This window comes from Bubalus kerabau, chromosome 22 (genome assembly GCF_029407905.1).
Source record: "Bubalus kerabau isolate K-KA32 ecotype Philippines breed swamp buffalo chromosome 22, PCC_UOA_SB_1v2, whole genome shotgun sequence".
Taxonomy (NCBI): domain Eukaryota; kingdom Metazoa; phylum Chordata; class Mammalia; order Artiodactyla; family Bovidae; genus Bubalus; species Bubalus kerabau.
The window spans coordinates 27577752-27600821 of NC_073645.1; the positions used below are offsets into that span (position 1 = coordinate 27577752).

Below are 23070 nucleotides of genomic sequence, written 5' to 3' on the forward strand. Positions count from 1 at the left end.
TACACATGCATTTAGCCTGATAAGAAACTGCCAAACCGTTTTCCTGACTGACTGGGCCATTTTACATTCCTACCAACAATGGGTGTAAATTCTAATTATTCCAATCTTTGTCAATATTCAGAATTTATTTAAGCCATTCTATTGGATATATAGTGATATTCCATTGTGGTTAATACTTGTATTAGTATTTTCCAATGATGACTAATGTTAAGCACTTTATTCCATGTGGTTTTGGTCATTTGTATGTGAAGAGTCTTCAAATCTTTTGACCGTTTAAAAAATCTTTTTATTAGGTTGTAAAAGTTCTTTGTATCTTCTGGATAAAAATGTTTATAAGATATATGCATTGCAAATATTTTCACTTGGTCTGTGGCATACCTTTTCATTTCTTAATAGTGTATTTTGAAGAGCAGACCTTTTGTATTTTATTGAGGTCTAATTTATTCTTATTTTTCTTATGTAGTTTGTACTTTTCTTGTCCTAAGTAATTTTTGCCGACTCTAAGGAATGATTTTTATATGTTTTTATCTAGAAGTTTTATTACAGTTTTAGTTTTTATGTTATATTTATGGTCCATTTAGAGTTAATTTTATGTGTGGTGTGAGGTTAGAGTAGTGGTTCATTTTTGTTCCATATGGATATCCAGTTGTTCAGCACCATTTGCTGAAAAGACCGTCATTTTCCATGGAATTACCTTGGCATATTTGTATTAATAGAAAATCAGTTGACTTTATTTGAATAGTTCTAATGTGAACTTTGTTCTGTGGTATAGTGCGATATGTATCTATTTTGATGACAATAAGTTTAAGTCTTGAAATTTAACAGTATAAGATCTTCAACTTTTTTCTTCTATAGATATCTTTTAAATGTTTTTGGATTTATCTATATCTATATACACCGTAGAATCAGCTTAGCAGTTTCTACAGAAAAACCTGCTGGGAATTTGGTTGAGATTGCATTGAATCTAGAGATCAGTTTGGGGAGATCATTCTGACAATATTGAGGCTTTCAATCCACAAACACGGCACATGTTCCCACTTATTTAAATTTTCAATCCATGAACATGGCACATATCCCCATTTATTTAGATTAAAATTTTTTTCTCAGCAGCATTTTGTAGTCTTCAGTGTACAGAAATTGCACATATTTTGTTAAATTTATGCTTAAGTATTTTGCCATTTCTGATGTTATTGTAAATGATGTTTTGAATCTTATTTTCCATTTGTTATCAGTATGTGGAAATACAACTGACTTTTGTATATTCCTTTTGTATCTGAGGACAGTGCTAAACTAATTTGTTTTACAACTTTTTGGAAATACTTAGAGTTTTCTACAGATGTAAACATGTTTTCTACAAATAAAGACAGTTTTTCTCTGTTTCTAATCAGTATGCTTTTCATTATTTGTTTCTTTGTTCATAACCACCATACTTGCATGGCTAGGACTTCAAGTATTTGTTAGATTAAAGTGGTGTAAGCAGCATCTCTGCCTTGTTCTTGATGTTAGGAGGAAGGTTTGATCTTTCATCATGAATTGTGATGTTAGCTGTAGGATTTTCATAGATGCCTTTTCTTAGGTTGAGGAATTTCCCCTCTATTGCTTGTTAGCTAAGTTTTTAATCATGCATGGATACTGAATTTCATCAATGCTTTTTCTGCATGTACTGAGTTAATCATACTTTTTTTCTCATTTATTTTTAGGGAAGCCCCTATTTATTTTCTTAACATGGTGAATTACTTTGACTTTCAAATGTTAAGCCAACTTGCATTGTTTGTGTGAACCCCACTTGGTCATTTTTATACATATCATCATCTTTATATGTTGTTGAATTAGATTTTATAACATTTTGTTAATGATTTTTATAGCTATGTTCATCAGGGTTATTGGTCTGTAATTTTCTTATACTATCTCTGTCTGTTTTAGATTTCAAAGTTTTGTTGGCCTCACAAACTGAATTGGGAAATGATCTTTCTCCACTATTTCCTCAAATACTTTGTGTAGGACTGATATTATTTCTTCCCTAAATATTATACTTGATATAATTTTCCATTAAAGTTCTCTGAAATCACAATTTTTCTTGTGGGAAGGTTTTACATATATATAGGGTTATTTGGGGACTTTCCTGGTAGCTCAGCTGGTAAAGAATCCGCCTGCAATGCAGGAGACCACGGTTCGATTCCTGGGTCGGGAAGATCCCCTGGAGATGGGTTAGGCTACCCAATCCAGTACTCTTGGGCTTCCCTGGTGGCTAAGATGGTAAAGAATCTGCCTGCAATGTGGGAGACCTGGGTTCGATCCCTGGGTTGGGAAGATCCCTGGAGGACGGTATGGTAACCCACTCCAGCATTCTTACCTGGAGAAACCCCATGAACAGAAGAGGCTGGTGGGCTAGAGCCCATAGGGTTACAGACATGACTAAGTGACTAAGCACAGCACAGCACAGCATTATTTGGGTTTTCTGTTTCATCTTGGTTGCTTTTGATAATTTGTGTCTTTCAAGGAGCTTGTGTATTTCATATAGGTTGTTAACTTTATTGACTTAAAGTTGTTCAAAATATTCTTTTACTACCCTTAATGTTGCCAGGATGCAAACAAATATTCCTTCTTTTATTCTAGATACTGGCAATTTAAATCTCTCCTTTTTTTCTTTATGAGAGTCTATCTAGGAATTTATCAATAAACTTTTATTGATATTTTCGAAGAACTTGCTTTTTGTTTTAGTTGTCTCTATTGTCCATTTTTTATTTAATTGATTTCTGTTCTAATACTTAGTATTTTCTTTCTTCTACTTTGGGTTTGATTTTATCTTATTTTCTCATTCTTTTATGGCTTCTTAAGGTAATTGGTTTTAGCTCTTTCCTTATTTAAAATCTAGCATTAGAGCTATATATTTCTGTCTAAGCTCTGCTTAAAATGCACCCCACGTTTTAATATGTTCTGTTTTCATTATTATTCAGTCTGGTTAGTTTCTGCTTTCCTGTGTGACTGTTTCTCTGACTCATGGACTATTTAGAACCATATTTTTTAATTTCACAAACACCTAGGTGCTTCTTCAGGTATCTTTCTGTTACTAATTTTTAATTTAATTCTGTTATCATCAGAGAACGTGTCCTGTATGCTTTGAACCATTCCAAAATGATTGCGATTTGTTTCATTGGCCTGGAGTATTGACTATCTTGATAATTGTTTTATATGCCCTTGAAAATAATGTATATTTTGCTTGTGTGGGGGTGGAATGTTGTGTAACTGTCAATTGGGTCAAGTTAGCTTGCTAGTGGTGTTCAAGTCCTGTCTTCTAAATTGTTACTGATTTTCTTTCTACTTGTTCTATTGATTGCTGAGAATGAGTGAGAAAGCTCTAAACGTGGCTGTGGCTTTGTCTGTTTAGCCTTTCACGGTTGTCAGTTTTGATGCTTGTATTTTGAAGCTTTGAAATTAGTGCATAGACATTTAGGATTTTATCTTCTTGATACATTGATCCTGTTATTATCATAAAAATCTTCTCTTTGTATTCCTGGTAATACTGAGTATCTCAAAGTCTACTTTGTTTAATATTAATATAGTCATTCTAGTTTTATTATTATTGGTGTTTTTATATTATAGTTTTTCACATCCTATTATATGTAAGCTATTGGTATCCTTATATTGGGCTTGCCAGGTGGTGCTACTGGTGAAGAACCCACTTGCCCATCCAAGAGACTCCTATAAGAGACTCGGGTTCTATCCCTGCGTCGGGAAGATCCCCTGGAGGAGGGCATGGCAACCCACTCCAGCATTTTTGCCTGGAGAATCCCACGGACAGAGGAGCCTGGCGGGCTACAGTCCATAGGGTTGAGAAGAGTTGGACACAACTGAAGCGACTTAGCATGCACACATCCTTATAGTGAAATATCCCCACCATACTAATAGATAGCATGTAGTGCAATATTGCTTTTTTTCCCATTTAAGTTCAGTATGGAGGGCAATCTAGCCCTTTTAATTGGAGGGATTAGACCAATTACATTTAAAGCAGTTATCAATATTGTTTAGTTTAGGTCTGCCATATTTCTATTTGTTTTCTATTTGTCTCATCCATTCCTCTTCACCTGTCTGCTTTTGCACTGTTTCTTTTTATCTTTGTTGAGGTATAATTGACAAATGGTAAGATATATAAAGTGTATGCAGGATGGTTTGGTATACATATTCATTGTAAAAGGAACCCCCACCCCTTTGAATTAATTAACATATTCATCATCTCACATATTTACCTTTATCTGGGAGGAGTAGTGAGAACATTAAAGTTTTACTGTCAGCAAATTTCAATTATATAATACAGTGCAACTATAGTTACCATGTTATACTTGATTTCTTGGACCTTATTCCCCTTATAACTGAAAGCTTATACCCTTTTACCAACTTCTCCCTTTGTTTATTGGTATATGTTTTCTGGTACATATTTCTAGTTGTGAGTCTGTAAATATCCTTATCTTTATTCAACTGATATAGTGTATCTTAATTGCACTCATCTCACAGGCTAGTAAAGTAATGCTCAAAATTCTCCAAGCCAGGTTTCAACAGTACGTGAACTGTGAACTTCCAGATGCTCAACATGGTTTTAGAAAAGGCAGAGAAACCAGAGATCAAATTGCTAACATCCACTGGATCATCGAAAAAGCATGAGAGTTCCAGAAAAACATCTATTTCTGCTTTATTGACTATGCCAAAGCCTTTGACTGTGTGGATCACAATAAACTGTGTGGATCACAATAAACTGTGGAAAATTCTGAAAGAGATGGGAATACCAGACCACCTGACCTGCCTCTTGAGAAATCTGTATGCAGGTCAGGAAGCAACAGTGAGAACTGGACATGGAACAACAGACTGATTCCAAATTGGGAAAGGAATACGTCAAGGCTGTATATTGTCACCCTGCTTATTTAACTTATATGCAGAGAGTACATCATGAGAAACGCTGGGCTGGATGAAACACAAGCTGGAATCAAGATTGCTGGTAGAAATATCAATAACCTCAGATATGCAGATGACACCACCTTTATGGCAGAAAGTGAAGAATAACTAAAGAGCTTCTTGATGAAAGTGAAAGAGGAGAGTGAAAAGTTGGCTTAAAGCTCAACATTCAGAAAACTAAGACCATGGCATCTGGTCCCATCACTTCATGGCAAATAGATGGGGAAATAGTGGAAACAGTGACACACTTTACTTTTTTGGGCTCCAAAATCACTGCAGATGGTGACTGCAGCCATGAAATTAAAAGATGCTTGCTCCTTGGAAGAAAAGCTATGACCAACCTAGACAGCATATTAAAAAGCAGAAACATTGCTTTGCCAACAAAGGTCCATCTAGTCAAAGCTATGGTTTTTCCGGTAGTCATGTATGGATGTGAGAGGTGGACTATAAAGAAAGCTGAGAGCTGAAGAATGGCTGGTTTTGAACTGTGGTGTTGGAGAAGACTCTTGCGAGTCCCTTGGACTGCAAGGAGATCCAACCAGTCCATCCTAAAGGAAATCAGTCCTGAATATTCATTGGAAGGACTGATGTTGAGGCTGAAACTCCAATACTTTGGCCACCTGATGCAAAGAGCTGCTTCATTTGAAAAGACCCTGATGCTGGGAAAGACTGAAGGCGGGAGAAGGGGACGACAGAGGATGAGATGGTTGGATGGCATCACTGACTCAATGGAAGTGAGTTTGAGTAAGCTCTGGGAGTTGGTGATGGACAGGGAGGCCTGGTGTGCTGCAGTCCATGCTGTCTCAAAGAGTCGGACACAACTAAGCGAGTGAACTGAACTGAAACCTCATTCAGTAAATTTCTTATTTCAGATTTTTTCAGCTTTAGAAGTTTCATTTGGTTACTTTTGTATCTTTCATCTCTTTCCTCTTTATGTTCGTGCATTCTTTAGGTACATTAGCTATTTTTATTTTTACCATAGCTGTTTTGAAATCCCTGTCTTTTAATTACATTGTCTATAGAATTTATGGCTATTTCTACCGACTAAATTTTCTTCTGGTTTGGGTCACATTTTCCTGCATCTTTGCAAATCTGGTAATTTTATATTGGATGTTAAATACTGTGAGTATTACACTGTTGAGTGTCTAGATTGTTGTCTTTAAAGAGTATTCAACTTTGTTTTGGTAGATATTTAATTGCTTGTGAATTACCTTAGAGTCTTATTCAAAAATTTTTTTTCAAATAAAACTTGTTTTTAGACTTATAGAAAAACTGCAAGAATTGTACAAAGTGTTCATTGATATGTTTCACCCAGATTAACCAACTGCTATGATTTTACTACTTTAGCTTTATTCATTTATCTATTTTTTTTCTGAACCCTTTTAAGAGAGATGCCTCTTTACTCCCAAATGCTTCAGAATGTATTTCCTAAAAACAAGGAACTCTGTCACATAACTCCAGTAAAATCAATCTTAGAAAAATTAACACTGTGAATAATATTTTCTAATCTAGAGACTGTATTCAGATTTCGTATATTATCCCATAATTTGGTCATACAATTTTGGCAGAATATCACAGAAGTTATGCTGAGTTCTTCTCATTGCAACACATCAGGAGACAGTCATTTCCCTTCTGATTACGTTAAGTTTAATATTTTGCTGAAGGTGGTATCACTGTGTTTATTTTGCTGAAGGTGGTATCACTGTGCTTCTCCACTGAAAATTTATTCTCCAACCCATTGCAACTAACATATATACATGCTGCTGCTGCTGCTGCTGCTAAGTTGCTTCAGTCGTGTCCAACTTTGTGCGACCCCATAGACGGCAGCCCACCAGGCTCCCCCGTCCCTGGGATTCTCCAGGCGAGAATACTGGAGTGGGTTGCCATTTCCTTCTCCAATGCATGAAAGTGAAAAGTAAAATTGAAGTCGCTCAGTCGTATCCGACTCTTAGCGACCCCATGGACTGCAGCCCACCAGGGTCCTCCGTCCATGGGATTTTCCAGGCAAGAGTACTGGAGTGGGGTGCCATTGCCTTCTCTGACATATATACATATATATGTATAAAATAGATAAATAATTTGGGACTATGTCAATATTCTTTCCTCCTTAAATTTTACCCATTAGTTTTAGCACTATTGATGATTCCCTCCTGAATCTATAGCGGTTATAATATTTTGCTAAATGGTGATTTTCTTATTCTATCATTCCTTCTCCATTTATTAACTGGCTTTTTACTGGAAGAAAGAATGTTTCCTCCCTCCTGCCCTTCTTTTGCTCTCTTTTTGTCCTAATATTTATATTTTCAAATATTAATACACACATGATTATAATAAATATAACAACTTAAAAAAGAACTAAAAGCTTCTGGTGTCTAAGCTCTTTGACAAAGTGACTATTTTCATCAATTGTCATTGATACAGTGACAATTGAAAGAGTATTTAGTCATCGGTATGTATGTTTGAGTTTATACTGTATATAATTTTTTGTGCTAAACACTTAGAAAATGTAACAATGTCCTTATAAATTTTAGAATTTTTGCATTTATCTCCTCTTCACTTTCAAGTTCCTTTACATTTTTTCCCCTGGCTACCCTTTCCCTCTTTTATTCTATCAAGTAAGAGAGAATGTCTCTACTTTTTCTCAGAGGCTAATTCCATCTCTGCCCACAATTCAATTCCCTTTTATGGCTTATGGAATCTTGTAGGTAGACAGGATGACATAGTGGTTAAGAGCATAGAGGGTTTGGGACCACATGGACTTTTAACTTGAATCCATAACCTCCCAATTATAGCTCTTTGAGCTCAGGCTAGTTAAGTAGCCTCTCCAGACTTTGGACTCATTTATAAATTGGGGATAATACAATACCTATCTCATAGAATTGTTATGAGGGTTACAGGAGTCCATTTGTGATATTTGCACAATGCCTGGCAATCATAAGTACTTAGTCAGTGTCAGCTTTTTATTTTTATTTTTTATTTAATCAGTGTCAGCTTTAATTACTATTATCTAAAAATCATCTCCTTGCTCCCAGTAATAGTCTGGAAAATTTTAAAATATTGTTCCAAATGGTGAATTGAATGGGTAATAAACATTATGAAAAATATATTACTGTTGTCTGAATGAATATAGTCAAGAATCCTCAGATTATGAAGCCTTCTGTTTTGCTGTTTAAATGAGTGTTATAAAATCGAACACCTATTAAAGTATATTGTGTCAATTTCATCTCTTTCACATAAGCAATTAGTTTTCTTACAATTAATCTGAGACAGAATGCCAGGGATTCTTTCCTCTAGTTCTAGAATAACCTTGTTTTTTCTATTTAAATTAAGATAATTCCTTTCCTCCTTCTCATTGTGATGGTGCAAGGGAACTGAATAAGTACAATATAACAATAACAGTACTAGCTATCATCACAAAGGCTTTCAATGACCCTAATGCCCAGGCCACACCTTAGAATCTTTGGGAGGGGAATCCACATTCTCAAACCTGGTTGCTATGGGAATCATTTGGGGAACTTTCAAAAATGCTGATGTCTGGTCCCTCCCCTAGAGACTCTGATTTTATTGGCCCAGGTGCAATGGGGGCATCAGGATTTTTTTAAAGCTCCCATGTGGTTCTGCTGGACAGCCAGGCTTGAGAATGACTGCTGTACACATACTATCACCTCCTTGAAAGAAGTCTGTCTTCAGACACACTTGGCCTCACCAGTGAGAGGAGGCAACCTCTGGGGTCCTGGAGGTTGATTTTCAGAGGCAGGACTTGAACTGATATGCCTTTTTGCCTAGTCCGATCATATCCTTCCTCATGTAATTGAGATTTTTCTCCATTAAAAATTTTTTTAATTTATTTTTGGCTGTGCTGGGTCTTTACTGCTGCATGGGCTTTTCTCTAGTTGTGATGAGCAGTGGCGACTATTCGTTGCATTGTGGTGGCCTCTCTTGTTGCTGAGCATGGGCTCTAGGGCTCACCGGCTTCAGTAGTTGCAGCACATGAGCTCAACAGTTGTGGCTCCTGGCCTCCAGAGCACAGGCTCAATAGTTGTGATGCAAGGCATATGGGATCTTCCCAGACCAGAGCTTGAACCCATGTCTCCTGCATCAGCAAGTGGATTCCTTACCACTGAGCCACCAAGGAAGCCCTTTCTCCTCCTGATGGAAGCACAAGCTCATGGCCATCCCATTCTCATACTATTCAAACTGACCCAGCCTTCTATCTCTTCTTATCCTCATTGTACCCTCTGAACTCTGACCTTTGGTCAGCAACTTCCAACATTCTCAACCTTTTAGTCTGAGTAGACTTCCCCTTCCTCCTCTCCTTGACCTAAGGGAGCTTTGGCTCATTTCTTGCATCTCTTGAGTAGAGACTTTTTCTTCTTACAGCTCATACACTCCATACACCACTTCAGGTTGAGGATAGGGGGGAGGCATCATCTTTGTTCTGCCTTTCTACTCTAATTTCTATTCTTTTCTCCTTCAAACTATTAGTGTGTTTGAAGTTGGACCATCCTGCGGTATCGTCCATCAACCCTTTGAAGTTCATTCATCTACACACCCACATCCTAGGCACTCTCCTCATGAGTCTGCACATGCCTTGGATACTGGCTCAGTGTGTTTTTTTCATGCCTATTTCTCTCATTGCTTCTGGTGATGTCAACAGCTGTGTGGATGACCCACACAATGTGCTGGGCTCTCAGTTCCTTGAGATCCTCACATCCAGTAACTTTTCCTCCCTTCTGCGTCAAGTCACCATCCAATTATTCCACTTACTATGAATTATTCCAATTATTTATAGTCTTGAAGTCTTGATTTTAAATATTCTTTTTCCTGCTTTTCCAAAAATATGCTCCAGAATAACTGATGCACAGTTTTCGTATATCACTGAGCCCTTCAAAACTTAGACGCCACTACTTTGTTATTACTTATCTCTTTTCCTCCTTTCCTTCCATATGACCTACAATGGACTGGCAATGCTCCTAGTGTGAGTATGCTCCTTTTTTTTTTTTTTTTTTTTACCAACCTTCCTCTCTCCTTACCTTCTGATTTTAACTCATGGCATGTTTCATACCTAATTGAGAATGCCATACTTTCTCCACCAGCCAATCTAGAAATTCACTTAGAGCTTTGTCTATCTTTACTTCCTTCCATTAAGAGGTGAAAAGTATCCCCACTTCTTTAGAAGGTCAACCTCTTTTCTTGTGTTCTGGGTCTTATCTCCTCACTTTCTCAAGAATATGCTGTTTCAGCAAGTTTTATTAGCTCTCTTTTGCAGAGATGCTTACTCCTTGGGAGGAAAGTTATGACCAACCTAGATAGCATATTCAAAAGCAGAGACATTACTTTGCCAACAACGGTTCATGTAGTCAAGGCTATGGTTTTTCCTGTGGTCATGTATGGATGTGAGAGTTGGACTGTGAAGAAGGCTGAGCACCGAAGGATTGATGCTTTTGAACTGTGGTGTTGGAGAAGACTGTTGCGAGTCCTTTGGACTGCAAGGAGATCCAACCAGTCCATTCTGAAGGAGATGAGCCCTGGGATTTCTTTGGAAGGAATGATGCTAAAGCTGAAACTCCAGTACTTTGGCCACCTCATGTGAAGAGTTGACTCATTGGAAAAGACTGTGATGCTGGGAGGGATTGGGGGCAGGAGGAGAAGGGGACGACAGAGGATGAGATGGCTGGATGGCATCACCAACTCGATGGACGTGAGTTTGAATGAACTCCAGGAGTTGGTGATGGACGGGGAGGCCTGGCGTGCTGTGGTTCATGGGGTCCCAAGGAGTCGGACACCACTGAGCGACTGAACTGAACTGAACTTTTGCATCATTGGTCAGTCCTACTCTACAGGATCATCCTCATTCACTTTTAGATATTTGCTAGCATGGCCCATTAGAAACCAACAACCATCTTCCTTGATTTATCATCCTCCTTCCACTCATATCCCAGTAGTTTTTCCAGAAAATCTTCCTGAACCCATTATCTATCCTTGGTCCCATCCACTCTTCTACCCTTTCCAATCTAGCTTCAGTTTTCAGCCACCCCTGTGGAAACAGTCAAATCAGTAGAAACCTCCCTGTCCTAATCTTATACAATCTCTCAACAACATTTGACCCAACCAGTTACTTCCTCTGCCTTTAAACAATAGTTTGTAGATATGCCTCTAATATGAACTTTTCTAATATTTCCCTCATGATTGGATTGAAGTTATAGTTTTTTTTTTAGGGGTGGGGTGGGTGGGTGGAGAATACCACAGAGGGGAAGTGCCCTTCTAATCCCTTCATGTCAAGAGGAACATGGCAGGCATGTAACATCGCCGATGACATTCACCTTTATCATTTGGTTAAGGTAGTGTTTGCCAGGTTTCTCCACTGTCAAGTGACATTTTTCCCTTTCTGTACTCTGGTTTTTGGAAGTGAATCACTAATTCTAGTCTGGTGCAACCTCAATCCGAGAAGGGATGGTAGTAATTAAATTTTACCAAGGAAGATATCCCTGACTCAATGGACATGAGTTTGAGTCCATTCTTGTCACAAAGAATTGGACACAACTGATCACACATGCAGAGTCTTGAATAAGGAATTAGTTTGGTTGAAATTATTTAAAAAAGAAAGCATCCAGGTAAATGCAAATATATGCTCTCAGCAAGACACTTAACCATTTCTGCAGGCCAGTGTATAGGACATTTCTGCAGGCCCGTGTATAGGGCATTTCTGCAGGCCAGTGTATAGGGCAATACAAATAAAAAGAGACTCCAAACAGTGTTTGCCATTGTCATCTAAACTACCATGCCTCTGGCTCAGAGAAGAAAAGTTTTTAGAGAAGTGAATTCCAGCTTGTGTTCTTGTGATTTCAATCTGGCTGGCAGATGTGTTTCATTTGGCCTACATGATGTTTAAAATTATTTTCTGATTTGGTTGTCAACTTTCAGAAACTGGGAAATTTGAAATACAAACCCAGATTTTACGCTTCACTTGGAAATTTGGGAACTCCGGCAGCACTGGATCTTCATTTAGTTATGACAAATTTGTGTGGTGCCAAGTCATTGCTCGTCCCTTTGGATGAGCCGCTCTCTGGTTTCCCAGAGTCCCACATAGCCCTACCTACTGTGACTTTTGTAGTTTGAGCCCAACGCTCTTGCTGGGAGGGATGATATTGCTGTCTCTAGCTAGGTGAGGGGTTGCTAAGTTATAAGGGGAGTTGCTGTATACTGTGGAGTCCCTGAGCGTATGACCACAAACAATGACAAGTTATAAGAGACAACCTCCAGCAAAAGGAAGACAGAATGGCCTATACATGTTTGCAGTCTGTCAATGCAACAGGTTGCCTCAAATATGACCCTCTTGACCTCAAATATGGTGACTGTTTACATCTGAAGTGTTGAAGCAGAGTGAGGAAGATCATGTATTAGGCTATCAGAGAATGTGTTCACTGAAGAAAGCTCCAGCAGACACATTGGAAGAAGCCCTCCCAACTCCAATATTGAAAGTAAAAGTGTGAGTCACTCAGTCGTGTCCGACTCTGTGTGACCCCATGGACTGTAGCCTACCAGGCTCCTCTGCCATGGGATTCTCCAGGCAAGAATACTAGAGTGGGTTGCCATTTCCTCCTCCAGTAGATCTTTCCAACCCAGGGATGGATCCTGAGTCTTTTATGTCTCCTGCATTGGCAGACAAGCTAATACTAGGGCCATCTAGAAAGCCCAAATAATTTGTATAACCTCATCTAAACAAAATCTGCTAAAGATAGAGTCTCAACGTTTTGTTATGGGGTCAAATACAGACCGAAGGCAGTGGGGTTTTTAGTTTAGATAGTTAAACCCTTGAGTGCTAGCTGCGTAGTTTGTTACAATCTGAGATTGCTCCAGCTTTGCCCTGAGTTTCATGGTCAGTGTGGGCTGCCTTCCTAGCATTACCCCCTTTTATGTTATTGCAGGAAGTTAAGTGGTTTGGTCTAAGGACGTTTATGATCACAGATGTGAAGATTTGCCTGAGGATGTCCTTAGCCTCCGTGACACTCTTCATCTGTGAAAAAGCCTGGGGAAATCATTCAGAAATTAATTTGGGACATTGTGTTACCAAATCAAGACAGGTAGAACACACCTGTCCATCAGGTGGGCTGTTACCCTAACAGTGATAGAGACATTAATCTCCTTGGCATCACTAATGTTTGCAATGAGAAAGACATGCTTGTAGCAGCTAATTATATCTCCCTGTTTTAATTAACACGTGGAATGACAGTTTTGTTCACACCTTGTTTTTTTTGTGAAGAAAGAGGGAAAAGAACAATTTTGTGCAGTTCTTTGAAGATTTAGAACAGGAATCTTGGCTCTTGTACTCACCAAATTTCAGGATCAAAGAAGAAAAGGAGAGAACTATTCCTCTTGTGCTGGCTGGCTTAATAGAAAAAAAAAAATTAATGACCTTTATCTTATTTTGGTTCAGACATGTACCTGAGATATGATTTGAAATGAGTTTCCTCATCTCAACTCTCCTTGCTGAAGACCTGGAGCTTCATGAATATCTCACAACAGTAGGGAACACCGCTCAGTACGATTTGACACCGGGACTGCTTTCTTCTCCAAAGAACTGTCACGTGTCTTTTTAACTTCTATAGATTTAAACAGGATTTATACTTCATGAACCCAAGTGTGTGTCCAAATCCTCTTGTTATTGTAAAGAATAACAAGACAAAAGCCACACTCTCAATAAGCCAGTTCTGTTTTCTATAAACCTCTAAAGAGAGATTTGTACTTTTCCCAGTCTGAGAATTAGAAGAAATAAACCAGGTCTGGCCAGCACCCCTCCCAGAAAAGCCCCGTCTGGGAACAGGCCCCGGGGCCCTGTAACTTTCTGAGCACTAATAGGAAGGACTTGGCAAATAGTGAGAGTCAATTTGTCGCTCCTTCTTCTTCTTATGTTTATGTTTGTCTTTCTGGAACACTTGGTGTGTCATGCTGTTATCTAGTCAGAGGCATTTTTACTGTTTCCTTATGGGATTTATAACCTCAGGGTTTATTTCCCTACTGATGTTTAGCGCTGCATTTTAGAATTATGCCTACCTGACGCCTCAGAAAATTTCCTCTGAAGAGGTTGTATTTAAACCAGAAATGGCCAGATTCACCCTGAACCCACTGCTCAGCCGCTGCTCTCTATGTGGTGGAAGGATTCTGTAAATTGATTTTACCCTTTCGGAGTTAACTCTACCTTCTATTTTCCTTTTTCATTTGACTTTTTCTCACTTGGCATCCCTTTCCATTGCCTGCATATTAATAGAGTTGATGCAGAAAATGTGGCTCCTGAGCACTGCACAAGCTTATCACACGTGCAACGCCTGAAAATGTGCATGCTACATGCAAACATATTTGGGGCCTGACAGGGAAGGACACACAGGGTTCATGGAAGGGATTCAGGATGGAGTCAAGACAGGCTTGGGTTCAAGTCTGGTTCTTCCAGTTACTAGTTTTAGTCATTGATTTCCTACCTTCTAAAATACGTAAGGTTGTTGTAAAGGGACTACTTGAAATAACGCATATAAATTGTAGGAGATGAGTAGGAAATGTTAGCTTATTTCTGAGTGATGGCTGTTTTCCTTGGAAAATATATCAGATTCAGGGTCCATGTGAATATTATGAAACTTGGTGGTCAATCATTTAACGGTTTCCTATCTGAGAAGCACCAACATCCCTTAAAACTTGTATTCCTTATCTGACCAGTAATCCTACCTCCTTCAACATGAGTCTGGATATAAAAGTTTCAAATACTTTTGACTGACTGCTGCTGCTACTGCTGCTAAGTCGCTTCGGTCGTGTCCGACTCTGTGCGACCCCATAGACGGCAGCCCACCAGGCTCCCCCGTCCATGGGATTCTCCAGGGCAAGAACACTGGAGTGGGTTGCCATTTCCTTCTCCAATGCATGAAAGTGAAAAGTGAAAGTGGAGTCGCTCAGTCGTGTCCGACTCTTAGCGACCCCATGGACTGCAGCCCACCAGGCTCCTCCATCCATGGGATTTTCCAGGCAAGAGTGCTGGAGTGGGGTGCTATTTGACTGACTACCATGTGTATTTCCATACCTGTGTGACAAAGGACTCCATGAAAAGTCCTGTGCCATACCCAGGCACTTTGATCCTATTCGAAATATTATGATCTAAGTTTAAGCTATTTCAAAGGCCTAATAATTTCCACTTTTATTCTTAACATAGAAATAACTCTTTATGCAGCCCCTAGCCCCAGCTGGAACATTTCTACCGCTGTTCCCAGGAAGGTCACATCCCTTTCATGCTCAGGGTAGACAATCACTGATTACATCAAGAGGCTACTCTCTCATGTCGATGATAGAAAATACACTGGCTTTTACTTAGCTGCTAATGAGTAATGGCCCTGTGGCCGGCCGCTAATGTGGCCAGCCACCACAGGGCTATTGTGAGAAGGCAAAGACCCTTTTATCCTCCAAGGCCTTGGGTGCTGCCTTCAGGTTTTGCTAAGAAGAAACTGGCTGTTAGGTCAGCACCCCATGAGTAGTCCAAGACTCTGAAAAGACTTGCTAGACTAGCATGGTTGAGCAACATTATTTTTATCAAAAGACATAGCTATTGTCTTTCAGTGAGATGGTCAGCCTGGTCTCTCTTTAGTAGCAAAGTTGACTTGGGAAACCGGTTTAAGTCCCCGAAGTGTTGCTTGGTGAGTGTAGAATCAGAGTAATGAGACTGAGAGGTTTTCAGCATGATTTCTTTTTCTTTTTTAAATTATGCAAGCAATACGTTTTTTATTACAGGAAGATTAGAAAACATGATACAAAAAAAAAAAAAGCCACACACACCATTTGGAGATAACCATTTTTAATATTTTGATGTATAACCTTCCATACTTTTTTATTTCTCCTTTTTGAGACTTGCAGACTCTAAGGCTTGGGTATAATTCATTCTTTTAGAGACTTAAGGTCCTGCAAGAGGAATTGTTTTCAGATTTTATTTTGAGCAGGGACAAGAAGGGGAAGATCTTGTTCCTGTAAAACCAACTTTTTTGCCAGAAACGTGGATGGATAGATGGATGGGTGGGTGGATGAATGGATGGATGTGTTGCAGGAAAGGGGACTCCCTCCAGGGCCTGAGAGTGGGCTTTTGTCTGATACTAAGAAATGAACTGTCTGAGGAGACCTATATACTGACAAAGCAAGAGACTTTATTGGGAAGGGGTGTCTGGGCAGAAAGCAGCAGAGTAAGGGAACCGGGGAGAACTGCTCTGCCATGCGGTTCACAGTCTCAGGTTTTATGGTAATGGGGTTAGTTTCCAGGTTGTCTCTGGCCAGTCATCTTGGCCTCTATTTGGTCTGACTCAGGGTTCTTCCTGGTGGCGATTGAATCTCTCAGTCAAGATGGATTCTACTGAGAAGGGTTCAGGGAGGTTGGTAGGACATATGCACCAATGTCTCTTCCCTCCTTTTGGCCCCTCCTGGATTCCCGTGGTTAGTTTTTGGTGGCAGCCCCATGTTACTTACCAGGACTTTTATTGCGAGACAACTCACACAAGTGGCTATCATTGTGTCTGGCCTAGGTGGGCAGTTCCCGTCAACGTTTCCTTAACAGATGAATGGGTGGATAGATGAGTGAATGGGTGGATGGATGGGTGGGTGGGTGGAAAAAGGAGAGATGGATAGATTAATGGATTATTTGGAGTGAAGACACCTTAATTTAACCAGTAGAGTGAATTTTGAATTTGGATAACTTTCTTTGGGTGGCAGAGTTTTGTTTACCAGCATCCTGTCCTTGGGGGAAACTCCTCTCCTCCTATTCAACGTGATACACTTAATTATTAAAGATGCTGTATATATTCCCTCTCTCTCCAGATAGTATTGCCACAGATGACCCAGTCTGAGCAAATTTATTGCAACCCCTTGGATACAACAATTGGTCCAGGAAGTGGGCAGGTGATCCAAACAGTGATGATCAGAGTTTTTCCTGGACTTGATGTATGAACACAGTGTCAAAATATTTCCTTATACTGAGATAGCTCAGTGGGGGACAAGGGCAGCCTGTTCTTGCTGGCCATGTGGCAGAGAGCTTGTCTGAGAGCTGGTGCCAGCAGTGCAGAGATAGACCTGGGAAGAGAGGAAGAGGGAGCAGGAGAAGTTAACAGGGAGGAAGAGGGACACACACTCACACAGACACAGACACAGACACACACACACACACACACACATACATACTCACACACACACAGGCAGGTGAGAACACCCTCTCATCAACGAGTTGACATCATTCAAGCCCTTGGGTCCAGCCATCCTTAAAATTCCCAGTTATGTTAGTCAACTGAAATTTTCACTTTTCCTTGGGACTTCCCTGGTGGCTCAGACGGTAAAGCGTCTGCCTACAATGCAGGAAACCCGGGTTTGATTCCTGGGTCAGGAGGATCACCTGGAGAAGGAAATGGCAACCCACTCCAGTACTCTTGCCTGGAAAATCCCATGGATGGAGGAGCCTGGTTGGCTACAGTCCATGGGGTCACTTTTCCTTAAGCTACTTTAAATTGTGCTGTGCTTAGTCACTCAGTCATATCCAACTCTTTGCGACCCCGTGGACTGTAGCCTGCCAGGCACCTCTGTCCACGGGGATTCCCCAGGCAAGAATACTGGAGTGGGTTGCCATGCCCTCCTCGAGGGGATCTTCCCAACCCAGGGATGGAACCCAGGTCTCCTGCGTTGCAGGCAGATTCTTTACTGTCTGAGTTGGTTTTGATCAAATATAGCCAAAAGTCATAACTACTTCTCCAGCAACTTGGGGACAGGGGCCCTGGCTCACATAATCTCTAAACACACGGCCTGGCTCTCTCTCCTTTTTTTTTTTGTGTGTGTGTGCTCAGGGTGTAACTTTTCTTCCTTTCATTCTGCCTTGAAAACTTCAGCTCCCAGCTCTGAATTCTCTGTGGCAATGGGCCCATATCCTTCTGGGAAAAAAGGAGCCCAGTGTCCTTTATGAGATGAGCATAAGGTGGAGAGCCCACGACTCCTCAGACAGCTGATGGGGTCAGATGGGTAGGGCAGTCTGGTTTTGATTAATATGCCTATAAAATGGAATTCTGGGACTGACCTCCATTCAACTCAAGCAACACAAAGATAATTGACCTTTGGAAACTGCCTTTGGCAGTCTTTTATTATTTTTATAGGAAAGTCCTGCAAACCAATTACATCTCACAATGGGCCTTTTATGGTGCTATTAGTTTAATGCAGCTTTCAGAGAAATTAGTCCTCAGGGAGCCTGAAATTCTAGAAAAAAAGCCCTCCATGGACTTATTTGACTTTTGGATTAGCAGGAAAGATGGATTGGTAGCCTGATATTCCCTATAGTAACTTTTGGCATTTCGAGCCATCTGACCAAGGTACCACGTTCCCATTTTGTGCCCCTGGTGTCCACCCCAAGCAAAAGGAAAAAATATAAATTAAAAAAAAGGACAAGCTGGCTCTTTAAAGAATTCAGTCTACAAATCAAAGGGGGTTTATTCCTCCCTCAGCCTGAGGTTAAAGAAGAATGGGAGTGAGAAAATTGAAATAGCACTTGTGTTTGAAGGTCTGGGTTTTCCCGAACGTGAAATCACAAATGTCCGTCTCAGAGTCTCATGCTGGCTTCTGCACCTGTCACACCCTGACCACCATTATTTGTAGAGTGACAGTTCTGGGGCCCCCGTCACAGGGTCAGGCAGTAGGTCGGAGCTGCAACAGAGGAGGCAGCGTCTCAGGAAAATCATCCAGCCCCCAGGTCAGGAGTCAAGGGTTCGGGAAGTCCTGTCCTGCAGCCCCACCCTGCTGAGCAGAGTATAGGAGGGAGGGAAGCTAGAAGATGCCCTTCCGTGTCCTGGGGTCTGGGCCCAGGCTCATCTGTCAGCTCATCCCTAGGACACTGAAGGGGCTGCAGAAGGGTCCATGTGGGGCAGAGAGCCGAGGGACTTGCCCCTGGGCTGCTTCCCAATCAGCCCAACCTGGAGCCTAGAAACCCCCACCCCTGCCTGTGCCAGTGTCACCTGGTCGCCAGTGCGACTTCACCGGGAGCTCCCAGTCTTCTGTGCCCTTTCAGCTGGAGGACTTGCACTGCGTCCTTACATTCCTCCCCTCCCACTTACTGTTTACTCTAGCTCTGACCTTGTTGGTGCTGCTCACCTGGCCCGGGCCCACCCGGCCGGGGCTCTCTTCTGCGGGCCCCGGTGACTGTCTGCCGGGGCTCCCTCCCCGGTAGGAGGAGCTTGCTTAGCCTGAGCAGGTGGGGTGGGCTGGCAGGCTGGGAGTCATCTCCTATGGAAGCAGCCCTCAACTGTTCCTGTGAAGGTGTTGATGGGCTAAGACCCCAACTCCCTAACCTCCAGAGTGGGACAGCTCCTGAGTTTGTTGTGTGTTGCCGCTGGGAGTTACCTGAGCAGTTGGGCCCCAATTGCGTCCAATGGTAAACTTCCTGTTAACACGCCCGGTATTCACTTCCTTCCTCTTCTGTCTCGGTTCTCCAGCCCTTGCTATTACTTCCGAGTCACCCCCAGAGCCTTGTCTCAGAGCCTGCTCAGGGGCTGGCAACCTAAGCCAGATCCATTTCCTATTTCGTCCCCGACTCCCTCATCACGAGGCTAAGGTCCGCGGTGGCCTGTCCTGTACTGTTTTAGGCTCTTCTTGCTCCCTTCTTTACCTTGAACTCATGTGATGTCTCAGGGCATATCTACTTCAACGTCCTCTGAACAATGACCTAAGCCCTCCCAAGGCCCATGTGGCCAGTGTTCCTCTGGTTTTGGCCCAGTTCTTGAGTGGAAGAAGTGGAGTCTCATTTTAAAGGGAGAAAGAAATAGAAAGAAGGAAAGAAAGAGAGTGCCTCCCTCTCAAGGCGGGGCAGAGAGGGTAATGCAAGGACCGCACATGTCTCTGGAGGAGGAGCAGAGCCTGGAGGAGCTGTGTCCACCACCCACAGGGGCTGCCCTACATTCTTTGGATCAGATTCTGTCCTGACCCTCATACCTACCAATGGACTGTCTTTATTAGAAAGTGAGGTTGGGCCCCGCTCTTTTCCACCAATTAACTTCTCCTTTTGGAAGCAGCAATGTCTTGCTAATAAAGCAGAAAGCTCTGGCTGCAAGCTCTGCTTGTGTGACGTGGGGCAAATTGTTTAATCTCACCATAGCTCAGTGTCTTCGTCTGAAAAATGAGGCTCATCATGTCCACCTCATAGGATAGTTTCGAGGAGTAAATAAGACAATGTGATGAAGTGCTTAGCGGAATGCCTGGCATGTAGTAAGAGCTCAATATCGCTGGCTGTTATTATTAACCTGGCATGTACTGCCTGGTTTTGTTCATTATCTTTTGATATTTTATCTCCCTGAAGGCAGGAGGCATGCGGTGGCATCTTTCTTCCTCGTGGTGTGTACAGTGTGTATATAAAGGAGGTGTGTAAAAAGATCCATGGGTAGGGACCAGGTAGACTAACATCCTGGCTGGCCTTTGCTCTCCTTGACCTTTCCAGCGTAGGGCTTCCTGGGGATCCAAAGGCATGTAAAGAGGTGGTTCTGGCTGTGGCCATAGCTCAGTCTTGTCCCTGCATCCCTAAGGATGCAGTCTTGCTATGATGAAACTGTGTCATGGGTGGCCCTCCCTCATCATGTTCAGAATCTAAAGACAGTGCAGGGGCTGGGGCCCCAGGAGAAGCCAGGGCAGCGCTGGGGTGTTTTGGACTCTGAGGTGCAAAAGTGTTTAAGCTGAACGCGCCACTTAAATAACAGCGTTATCTGCTGCTCCCCCTTCAGTGTTCCAGACAGATAAAGATAAAATAGCCGAGGTAATTGTGGAGATGGAGTGTCGCTGGCAAATGATCTGAGCACAAAGACCATTTCCAGAGACAGATGGAGTGGAGGCTCCGGTAATTTTTCTCGAATCATGTTTAAAGTGGCACAGCCTGAAAACCAATTCAGCAGGAGTGCCGCCCGGGGGGTCCAGGGCCACCTGAACTTTGAACACATTAAAGCCCAGTGAAGCTCATCGGTGACAAAAAAAGGAAGCTATTCCCCAAATAGCTCAGCATTGGGGTGGCCTGGCGAGGGAACCTGATGATCACCCCTGGGACGTTCTACCCACACAGTGCTGGATGCCAAGCGCTGATGTGAAATTACCAGTGCATCTGGCTGTCTAAGCTTGGCTTGATTCCAGGGCTCAGAGAATTGAGAGTGCAGCTCTGGGTGGGATCAGCTGAGCTTGAGAGGCTTCCTTGTTTGTAATTTGGTAGGTTCAGGGGCATGAAGGCAACAAATTTCAGGAACCTGTGCTGTGGTGTTTAAATGTGTCCTTGGGCCCAGAGCCAGCTCCACAGTGCAGGAAGCACCTGGGGACTTCCCTCCACTCACTGTCAACCTGCTGACGCAGGAAGTAATGAGATCTGAAGGTAAAAGGACTACAGCTTACCAAACGCTTTGCAGACATTAAAAACCACGTAGAAAGCTATCTGGGCTTCCCTGGTGGCTCAGATGGTAAAGACTCTGCCTGCAACGTGAGAGACTCAGGTTCAATTCCTGGGCTGGTAAGATCCCCTGGTGAAGGGAGTGGCAACCCACTCCAGTATTCTTGCCTGGAGAATTCGATGGACAGAGGAGTCTGGTGGATTATAGTCCATGGGTCTCAAAGAGTTGGACACGACTAAGTAACTAACAAACACAGAAAACTACCTAATGATTTGGGGGGAAATTCATGCTGTATCTCTAAGGGGAAAAAGCAGACTGCAGAACAGCATGTAGGTATGCCCCTGTGTTTATTTTAAAAAATAAAATATTTAAAAAATATTTTAAATATTTAAATTTTAAATATAAATTTTTAATATTTTAAATATATTTTATAAACACATAAAATTTTATATATATATAAAATTTTTAAATATAACAAATTTTATATTTTAAATATTTAAAATATTAAAATTTTATATAAAAATTTATAAATATAAAATTTTATATTTTAGATACATTTAAAATATTTAAAATATTAAAATTTAAATATAAAATACATATACGCACACAGACGCCAAAAAAAACATGACTAAAGAGACAGCTGAAATATGTTATTTACAAATTTTCTTTACCTCTAAATCTTTCTACAGTTTCCAAGTTTTCAACAATGTGTGTGTATTTCTTTTGTAATGAGTGAAAAAGATATTAAAATCATATCCTATGTTCAAATAGTATTTACTGTTTTCAGTGTTTTTTGTATACATGGTTTTGTTTGATCCCTAGAACAGTTCTGCAGATTAGGTAGAACAGAGATTCCCACTTCGCAGATGAGCAGACTAAAGCGCTGAGTAAATCAGGGGCTTAAGTAACGTGATACCTGGCTTTTAAGTCCCTGAGCCAGGGTTCTAACTCAAGTCTCTTGTATTCAAGCTTTAGTGTTCTTCCTACTCTATATTAGGAGTTTGAGGATAAGCCAGTGGACAGTATCTTGCCACCTCATAATTGAGATCCTAACTCTTGTCACTTTCCTGGGACTCCTACCCTGATCCTGCCAGTGAGACCAGGTTCCTCTGTTATCTGCTCTCAGGACCGAGTCTATTCTTTTCTATGTTGTCCAGTGCAGTAGGTACTAGTCTCCTGTGGCTATTTAAATTTGTATTTAAGATAATAAAAGTTAAATAAAATTAAACATTTGATTCTTCAGTCACATTAGTCACATTCTAAGTGCACGCCCGCCGTAGGCATCTGTGCTGTGTCCACACGTATCCATCATCTCAGAAAGATCTGGGCAGGCTGTTCTGGATGGCTCATCATCCTCGATGATGATACATTTATTTGCTTAGTTATTATTTGGATTCATGTCTGTTCTCTGCATGAAACTGTAAAGTCCGTGAGGGCAAGTATCGCGTCTGACTCGTTTCCCTTCTGGATCACCAGTGCCGTGACTGCTTTTTAAAAAAATTTTGTTTTATTTATTATTTTGCTGTGCCAGATCTTAGTTGCAACATGTGGGATCTTTTTAATTTATTTTTAATTGGAGGATAATTGCTTTACAATGTTGTGTTGGCTTTTGCCATACAACAACGTGAATCAGCCAAAAGTATAAGTATGTCCCCCATCTCTTTTTTTTAATTTATTTTAATTGGAGGCTAATTACTTTACAATATGGTGGTGG

The 23070-nt window shown here is 41.2% G+C and overlaps 1 long non-coding RNA gene across 1 annotated transcript; it reads right to left on the reverse strand.

The window, feature by feature from the left end:
• Positions 1-16810: 16810 nt before the first annotated feature.
• On the reverse strand, positions 16811-19433 carry LOC129637000 (uncharacterized). The gene is made up of 3 exons (XR_008707256.1): positions 19339-19433; positions 18491-18645; positions 16811-17037 (listed from the first exon to the last, which is right to left on the reverse strand). It is a non-coding gene; the product is annotated as an uncharacterized LOC129637000 (long non-coding RNA).
• Between the last annotated feature and the right edge of the window lie 3637 nt (positions 19434-23070).